Raw genomic sequence first — 9,383 nt, forward strand, 5'->3', positions numbered from 1 at the left:
GACTGCTTGCACGATTTCAACTACTCTTTTTCCAAAAACAGTGACATTTGAAGGTCCAAAGAGCGCAATTCATTGAGGACTGTACATAATTCTTTTCTTTCTGGATTGATACTCTGTTATCAGTATTATTCAGCCAACTTGTTGCATGCTAGATTTGATGCAGTGATTCAAAGGTCAATGTTACACCGAAAAATTTAAGTTTTGTTAGCTCAGATATACGAAGTATGGAGAGCTGTCCTTCTTGGCCTCGGCGTCTTTCTTTGTCACCTTGGTTAAAGTTTTGATGAACTTTCTCTTTATCTCAGTAATTACTCGAAGACTTTGTTTCAAACTTAAAATAGTTATTCGTCATCTTTACTCACATCATATGACACAAGGATCATAACTCCATCACCAATATTTCATGAATTATCTCCCCTTTTACTTAGAATTTCAGTTTGAAGATTTGATGCACTTTCATTCTGTCTCACTTATTAATCCCCCGCCACAAGTGGTGGGGGGGGAGTGTTATAGGAATGGTCTCCGTCTGTCCTTTCGTAACACTTTTGTGTCCGCTCTATATCTCCTAAACCCCTTGAAGGATTTTCATGAAACTTGGGTCAAATGATCACCTCATCAAGACGATGTGCAGAACTCATGAGTCTGCCTTGTCAATTCAAGGTCAAAGGTTTGAGCCTGTCATTTTGTGTCCGCTCTATATCTCCTAAAACCCTTGAAGGAATTCTATAAAACTTGGGTCAAATGATCACCTCATCAAGACAATGTACCGAACTCACGAGTCTGCCTTATCAGCTCAAGGTCAAGGTCACAATTCAAGGTCAAATGTTTGAGCCTTCCATTTTGTGTCCGCTCTATATCTCCTAAAGCCCTTGGGTCAAATGATCACCTCATCAAGACGATGTGCAGAACTTATGAGTCAGCCATGCCGACTCAAGGTCAAGGTCACAACTGAGGGTCAAAGGTTTGAGCCTGTCCACTCTGTATCTCCTAAACCCCTTGAAGGATTTTCATCAAACTTGGGTCAAATGATCACCTCATCAAGACGTTGTGCAGAATTCATGAGTCAGCCATGTCAGTTCAAGGTCAACGTCACTGCTTAAGGTCAAAGGTTTACCCTTTCACTATCCATAGCAGTGGCGGGGGATTTAGCTGTCTTTCAGACTGTCTTGTTTCTAAATGGATTTGATTCAAACTTAAAAAAGTTGTTCCACATCATCACCCACATGATATGACTCAAGGTTCATAATTCTAGCATCAATATTTCATGAATTATGTTTCCCTTTTACTTAGAATTTAAGGTTCATTTCGATGCATTTTCACTATATCTCTGTTATTACAAAGAGGTTTTGATTCAAACTTAAAATAGTTCTTCCATAACATCACTCACTTCATATGATACTAGGACCATAACTCTTGCACCAGGATTTCATGAATTATCTGCCTATTTTACTTAGACACTCGGGTTAATGTTTGGTGCATTTCACTCTATTGCACTTATTATTAAATAGATTTGATTCAAACTTAAAGTAGTTGTTTCACATCATCACCCACATCATATGACACAAGGTACATCACTTTTGCACCAGTATTTCATGAATTTTGGCTCTTTCTTAGCTCATCTTAGCCAAAGGCTCTTGGTGAACTTTTGTGATCGCTCATTGTCTGTCATCCGTTTTCAGTGGTCCGTCCGTCAACAGTTTCAAGTATCAAGTCAAAAGCTTTAATAGTAATAGAGATATTTGACTTTATCAAAAACTTGAACCAAAACTTGTAAGTAAAAAAGGGGCATAATTCTGTCAAAATTCAAATCAGATCAGAGTAATGGGGATTGTTTCTCCTGGTTTAGACTTTAATTGTAAATAAGTATTTAAAGTTTCAACTCAAAAGCTTTGATAGTAACAGAGATATTTGTCTTAATCAAAAAAATTAACCAACGGTGACGCCGACGCCGGGAAGAGTGCAATAGCTCTACTTTTTCTTCAAAAAAGTCGAGCTAAAAACCACCCCGTCAAGTTTTTAAAAAAAAATTATATTGTCTCTATCATATGTTATCCTCTACACCATACCTGTCCATATTTATTTAGTGGAAACTTTTATAACCATCTTTTCAGAACAGACATGCCCTATTTCAAAACAATTTGACAAATATTTTCCTTGCATGGCCATCTACCAAAATTGTTCAAGCAAGCAGTGTAATTCAGGTGAGCAATATGGGACCTTTATATTCCTCTTGTTTTTATTTTAACACCACAGATCTAGACTCCATATGACACCAACACATTTGTTTTACTATAGTTAATCTATAAACTTTCTCTTTTTTTTAATATCTCAAACCAAACTCGAGTAATTGAGGAGAAATAATGGATGCCTTGTTAAAAATGCACATGAAATCAATCTGTAACCATGGTAACAAGTCATTAGATTTGTAACCATGACCATTTCTAAACTTACAAACTTACCAAAAATAATGACTTTATTTAGATATTTGGCAACTAAATAAAGAAAATAGACATATTTTATAGTCTAATGATGCATTTAAAAACAAAATTGAATTGGGGGCCCAAAACACCCCTTATCATACATGGTCCTTTGCTTCTATGCCCCCAAAAAGATTTACTATTTTTTATATAGGCACTTCTTTCGACTACACCACGGATGCTTACAACCGAATTACTGCAATATAACCTTAGAACAGTTGGTGGTAAAAAGACGCTTGGAGATGACAAATTAGAAAATGGCGGAGCATTCAGTTTGCATCTCCGTAACTATAAAAAATGGAAACACAAATCGTTCGCTGGTTAACAATAAAATTTGCAAGTTGTCGACGAAGTTGACAATGTGTGACATTGTTGACAAAGCTGTTGGTGATAGAGAAATTGAAACCACAGTAAATGCAGCAATTGATAATAGCCAGTTTAGCGTAAAACTGTCCACCATCGAAAATAGTGAACCCTTATCTATTGATAATGAAGAAACATTGCAACCAAATACCTTAATTATTGTTAACAGGCAAGGAGTGAAAGAAAAATAAAGTATGTGCTTCACAAGAATCACTTGGTCATTTTGCAGAAAGGCATTCAGATTGAATACATGTAAACTTGGTACCTATTTAAATTTTAGAGTGTTGGTATTCTCCTTGCAGTTATTCCTACAAATTACAAAAAAAAAATATTTTACCTACCTACCTACCCATACTTCACCTGCTTGGGTCGGGATGGGGAAACAAAGAATATTTTAAGTTTGGCCCAGAGTACGAAGTAAGCAATGATTGTATATGAAGCAATCTCCGTTGCATGATTAGACTTCTTATTGAAACGAAATAGATTAGCAATTTGAATTGTGTATGCTTGCCAGATTTTCACTACGCAGCTGCGAATCTGCGTAAAGGCAGCTACGCGCCTGGAGGATATTACACGAGTGTTTTTTTTTCATATTGAATTTATCAAACGAATTGAATAAAATAATAAAATGCAAGGCTCTGTCGATCATTTTATCAATTTTATAAAAAGGATTTAAAGATATTAAAGTGAAAAGTCACATACATAATATTCTTTTTATCACATGTGTCGAAACATATTTTTTTACTTTCTTTTACTATATAAACAAATCAATTTGACCAACGCCTCGTATACTATATACGACGTCGACGTCAAAGCTTATTACACTATAGTGCATTATCATTTTTATTTCATATGCTTTTTTCTGTTAAAACACTCTTACGCTAGAATGACGTCACGTTCGTGAGTGATCAATGCCACTTTTTCGTCTTTATTACAAGACTTTGGGTTCTCTGTGCTTTCAAAAACATCAGCGTTAAGGGGGCGAAGTGCCACAGTCAGCCATTTCAAACATTCGCGGCTTGTTTACATTTTACATTTGGAATATACATGATACATGAAAGGTTATAAACGGTTTAACGAAGTAGGTCTGCGGTCGGCTTTTTGTGGGGGACATCTTCTCATTTTGAGATATTAAAAGAACTCAAGAATTCAGCTGTCACTGATCGATAGGAATTTAATGCCTAACCCCCTTAAGCATCAATTTTTAATGCAGTTTTCGAAATTTTAGACTTTTTATTTTTTGAAAATGCAATTTGAAAATGACGCACGTGCGTATTTGCGTATGCCTAGTTACGCGCCTGGCCCCCTGCCAATTATGCATTACTATTTTCTTGTTAATTGGACATGTTTTGATACGCGATAAACAAACACGACATATTGTTTTATTCTGTAGAAATAGCATGCTCATATTGCCCAAAATCAATGATACTTATTTTGAAAAAAAAATTATACAATAATTTACGAATATTCTAATTTGATTTTCATATTCGAATATTCGACTGATTTTCGAATATTCGAATATTCGTTCCCATCTCTACAAGTTAGCAAAACTATCTTAAAACAGCAAAAACCCTAAAAGGTAACAATCATTTGGGAATTTTAAATTCAAAATTGGAAAAAATCATATATTTAACTCCTTTTACTGGAGGTAGATTTATATGGGAAAAAAGCCCTGAAATGATTGTTAAGTTTGTCACTAAAATTTGAATGTAATAATATTTTTTTGGAAAACATTATAAATCATAATTTCACCTTTAGCCTGCTAAATTTCTAAAATGGACTGGTTCATCTTTCAATTTGGGCAATACCATTAATTATTTGAAGGGATGTTCACTAAAAATAGTGAACAGTGTAGACCATGATCAACTTGCATGGATGTGCAGGCTGATCTTAGTCTGCACTGGTTGTATTGCCAGCGGAGCAGGGTAAAGAGATTGTAGGACATTTGCCCCCCAGGACATTTGCCCCCCAATGAAAAAACCAAAGCCTTGAAATGTCTGATGGTTGCGGGTTTTTTGGTAGATTTATTTTCTGTTTAAATGCCAGTCTATGAATATACATGAATGAGAAACAAATACAAATTTAATGTGCCTCATATCTAAGATGAACTCTGCCTGACCTAGCTTGTGATGTAATCATGGACTGGAATACCTTATTATTGATAGATCTTAAATAATCTAAATGGTCAGTGTGAGTGGATACAGGCTGAATAAGAACTGCTTGTTCATTGATAATTCATGAATGGGACTATTTCCATGTAACACCACCACTGGTTGCATAGATTGAGAAAGTCAGCAGTTTTTTTTCACACTTGGTTTTATTTACAAGGTTATACAGACGTCAACTATAGTAACAGTCAATTCAGGTATAAATACATCAGCTTTTTAAATAGTATTTTCCCGCGTCAAACTTTTAATTAATTTTTATTCCTAAGTCCAAAAGTTCTATAACATAATAGTCAGTTCTAAAACTTCCACAGTTATTTTTAACCCGCTCTTAAACCCGAGCCCAAAAAATCGAACTTAACCGAGCTGATCTGAACCGATCCGAACTCCAATTATCCGATCCCATTTTTGTAAAACATTTCTAACTTCCTGATTCTGTCTCTCTCTCCTTAACTCCGTCCTCTCTTTTCTTGACTCAGTCCTCCTCTCCCCATTCTCCTATCTTCTCTTAATTCTCTGAGTATTTATACCTTTTTTACGAACTACAACGCAATAACATGTTTACAAGTATTTCAAAATGTTCGAAGCAATTTCAAAACATGTCAATCAAAACGTCCATTATGTACTCATATAATAGTAAACAACAGATGTAGAATCAATCACCATTGTGTATTTTGGTAAATAAATGACTGTTACCGAAACAAACAAAATAATTAGGGTCAAATCTAATAGATAAAACATTCAACGGTGATTCATTTTGTATAAATTGTAAACAACAACAATATGCTGAACAGGTAAACAAGGTAATTAACATTTCTGGCCAATTAATGAAAATTCCATCGAAAACAAAAATAAAGTAATTAAGGCTGACCAAATCAATTTCTTTTGAGAATTTCGCAATATCTGATCAGTAATAATAGAAAACAAAGTCATTTAGGCCAAAACGTAATGGATAAAACACTCCGATGTTACGAAATTTGCTTGAGTAGTAAATACCAACAATGACCTACGCATGTAAACAGAATGCGTATCATTTGTAAGAATTATCAGGATTATCTACAAAAATCAATAACAGATAAAATAAACACAATGATTAATTAACTGAAAACTTACCTGCGAGCTATCACTGTGTTACATTGTGTAGCACATGAGCATCCTTTGGATGTGATTCGGAATAAAATAGATGCTATATGATTGTCAGAAATACACTTGTAACTTTGGCAGCGGGATAAACCCGCAACCAGTGAACCGCTGGACATTTGTCCCCCAGTTGAAATGGCAGATAGGACAATTGCCCCCCATGGCTTATTTTTGGAATGAACATTTGGGTATATACACTTTTCAGTAACTGTATTTTTTGTTGTTTTATTATCAAAATTACTCTAAAAGGCAATTTTCAGTAAAAAAAAACTGTTTTATTAATTATAATTTGATAAATATGTTAATTACTTTTAGGTGTTAAGGTAAATAATAGCATATCATTGAGTAATAAAAGTGCTCATAACAGCTTTATAATTTCTTAATTAGTGCAATGTATTTAACACTCAAACCTGTTAATTTGGCTATAATCTACAAAATTGTATAAAACAAAGATATTGTACCCTAAAATATGATTAATGTCTTGTACGAAGTTCCTAAAAAGTCACTGGGGGACAAAAATATTGGGGGGCAAATGTCCGTTTCAGAAATAAGCACTGGGGGGGGGGGCAAATGTCCTATCTATCATTTCAACTGGGGGGCAAATGTCCAGCAGTCCACTTTTTCATTGGGGGGCAAATGTCCGGATCCCAGGTAAAGGTTAAAGGCAGGTCTTGAAGCATTCAATTTTTTTTAGGTCACAGTGAGCTTTTGTGACCACTCAATGTCCGTCGTCCGCCGTGTGTCCTACAACATTTTCTAAAAAAAATTCTTGAAAACCATTGGGCAGAATTACACCAAACTTCACAGGAATGATCATTGGGTGGCCCCCTTTCAAAATTATTCAAAGAATTGAATTTCATGAAGAACTGTGGTTGCCATGGCAACCGAAAGGAAAAACTTTAAGAATCTTCTTATCCAAAACCGCAAGGCATAGAGCCTTGATATTTGGCATGTGAAATCACCTAATGGTCCTCTATGAAGATTATTCAAATTGTGCTCTTGGGATGAAAAGAGGCCTCACCCCAGGGGTCCCAAGTTTTACATAGACTTAAAGGGAATTCCGATAGTTTTTTATGCGCATCTTTCTGCGCAGCCGACACTTTCTATAGAAAACTGAACTGAAGTCAACATTTGTTGAAACATGTTACAGACAGTCTTAAATATGAGGAATCTTGAATGAAATAACATTTTTGATAAGTTTTATCAGTAATCAAATGTTGATACTGGTTTATGTTGTATTGACAAGTATCATACCTGACAGGTATCTTGCTATTTTTGTGGTTGTGTTTTCAAATCGCATTTTGGTACAAAGACAGTGTTGTTCATATAATGTAAGATAATTGACTTAGTACTGAAAAGACAATATCACCTTTCAGATTAATTAGTATTCAATTATAGAAAGAATTAAGAATTTTTAAAACTTTTTTTTAACTTCTAGCAGACATACATGTAATCAATTTGGCCAGGTTCGCGCCATTTTCCGTCCGAACAGGTGTTGTATTCTAGCGGTCTTAACATAAAATTTAGCCTGGTGACCCATACATTTTTAGCCATTTTTATGCTCACAATACAATTTATCTATACACAAGAAAAATAGGAAAAAATTCTATGAAAGAATTTTTTCAAAATTTACAAAAAATATTCTTCACTATGGGTATTTTTCACTGAAAAAAGTTCACAAAAGTAAATATGAAACAATATTTTTTTTTCATTTGTACCCATTATTGTAAGGATAGAGTATTACAAATATGACTATGATATCAAATAAGTATATGATAAAATCTGTAAAAAGAAAAAACGTTATTGTGCTGTCTTGATGTATATTTTGGTTGGTATTTATAAAAAAGCAGAAAATTATGAAAATGTTGAAAAATCGCTAGCAGTTTCAGTAACAGCGGGTGTGTTCAAAACAATTTTTCACAAAAACAAGCCTGGTGACCTATTGTTTTTATTTGTTCATTGTTTTCAGCACAAATTTTCCTATCATATGTGTGAATTTAAAAAAATTCTATGAAAGAAAAAAAAACTATAGGAATTCTCTTTAAATAGGAAAATCTTCTTGTCCAAAACTGCAAGGCATAGAGCCTTAGTACTTAGCATGTGGCATCATCTAATGGTCCTCTACGAAGATTATTCAAATTATGCCCCTGGGGTGAAAAGAGGCCCCGCCCTGGGGTTCACAAATTTTACATAGACTTGTATCGGAAAAAACTTTAAAAATCTTCTTGTCTGAAAGTTCAAGGCCTAGGTCTTTCATATTTGGTATGTACAAGCATTACATAATAGATCTCTAACAAGATTGTTCAAATTATACCCCTGGATTGAAAAGAGGCCCAGTCCTGGGGGGTCACTTGTTATATGAGTTATATAGGAATAAATACTTCAAAAGTTATCAGGTCATATTTCTTGGACTGTTTAATTATAATTACCCGATGACCCCAAGCGATAAGAGGTCACTTGACTATGACCTTGACCTACTTTCTTGTTTTTTAAGATACAGTCTTGAAATTTGGATGACATGTACAGTTTTGCACACCGATCTTAAAACTGACTTAGTGACCATGAATGTGACCTGCTGACCTACTTTCAGTTGCCATTTTATTCATGTGGCTCATAATACTCAGGTGAGCGATTCAGGGTCATCATGTCCCTCTTGTTACAAGAAAGGAGGACATTTTTTAACAGATATACATGATTAGATTTCTACTTTTTCGGCTTCCTTTATAGAATTGATAATTACTGTCAAAAGTTGATTCTGTTTAAATCTGATCTTTTGCATGAATTTAGATTTCATTGATTACTGTTGCAGTTCATATAATCAGATCAAATAGCATTTAACTCAGATCTTATATCTTGAATCCAGGGACATGCCTCCTGATAATACAATGTCATTGTGTATTAAATTAAAAAAAACATAACCTATATTATTCATTGAGTTTTGTATGAAAAAAATGTCTAAATGCTTCTGTTTTACTTTGCATTTAAGTTTCCCATCAGTTAAGTATCTTATGTATTTGTCTTTTATCTTAACTGAGTATGAAGTTTTAAATACATTTGTAATTGGCGTATGCTGTAAAAAATATGCCTTGCTGTTACTCTACGTTAAAGGATTTAAATTTACTTGGCACAAATGTTCTCCCCAATGAGGTGATGTCTCACATGCATGACCATGGCCCCTAGCTCATAGGTCAAGGTCACACTTAAATTAGTCAAAGATTTTGGTCATTTTTCTTGTCTA

Source organism: Mercenaria mercenaria, chromosome 1, assembly GCF_021730395.1.
Source record: "Mercenaria mercenaria strain notata chromosome 1, MADL_Memer_1, whole genome shotgun sequence".
In the NCBI taxonomy this organism is placed as follows: Eukaryota; Metazoa; Mollusca; class Bivalvia; order Venerida; family Veneridae; genus Mercenaria; species Mercenaria mercenaria.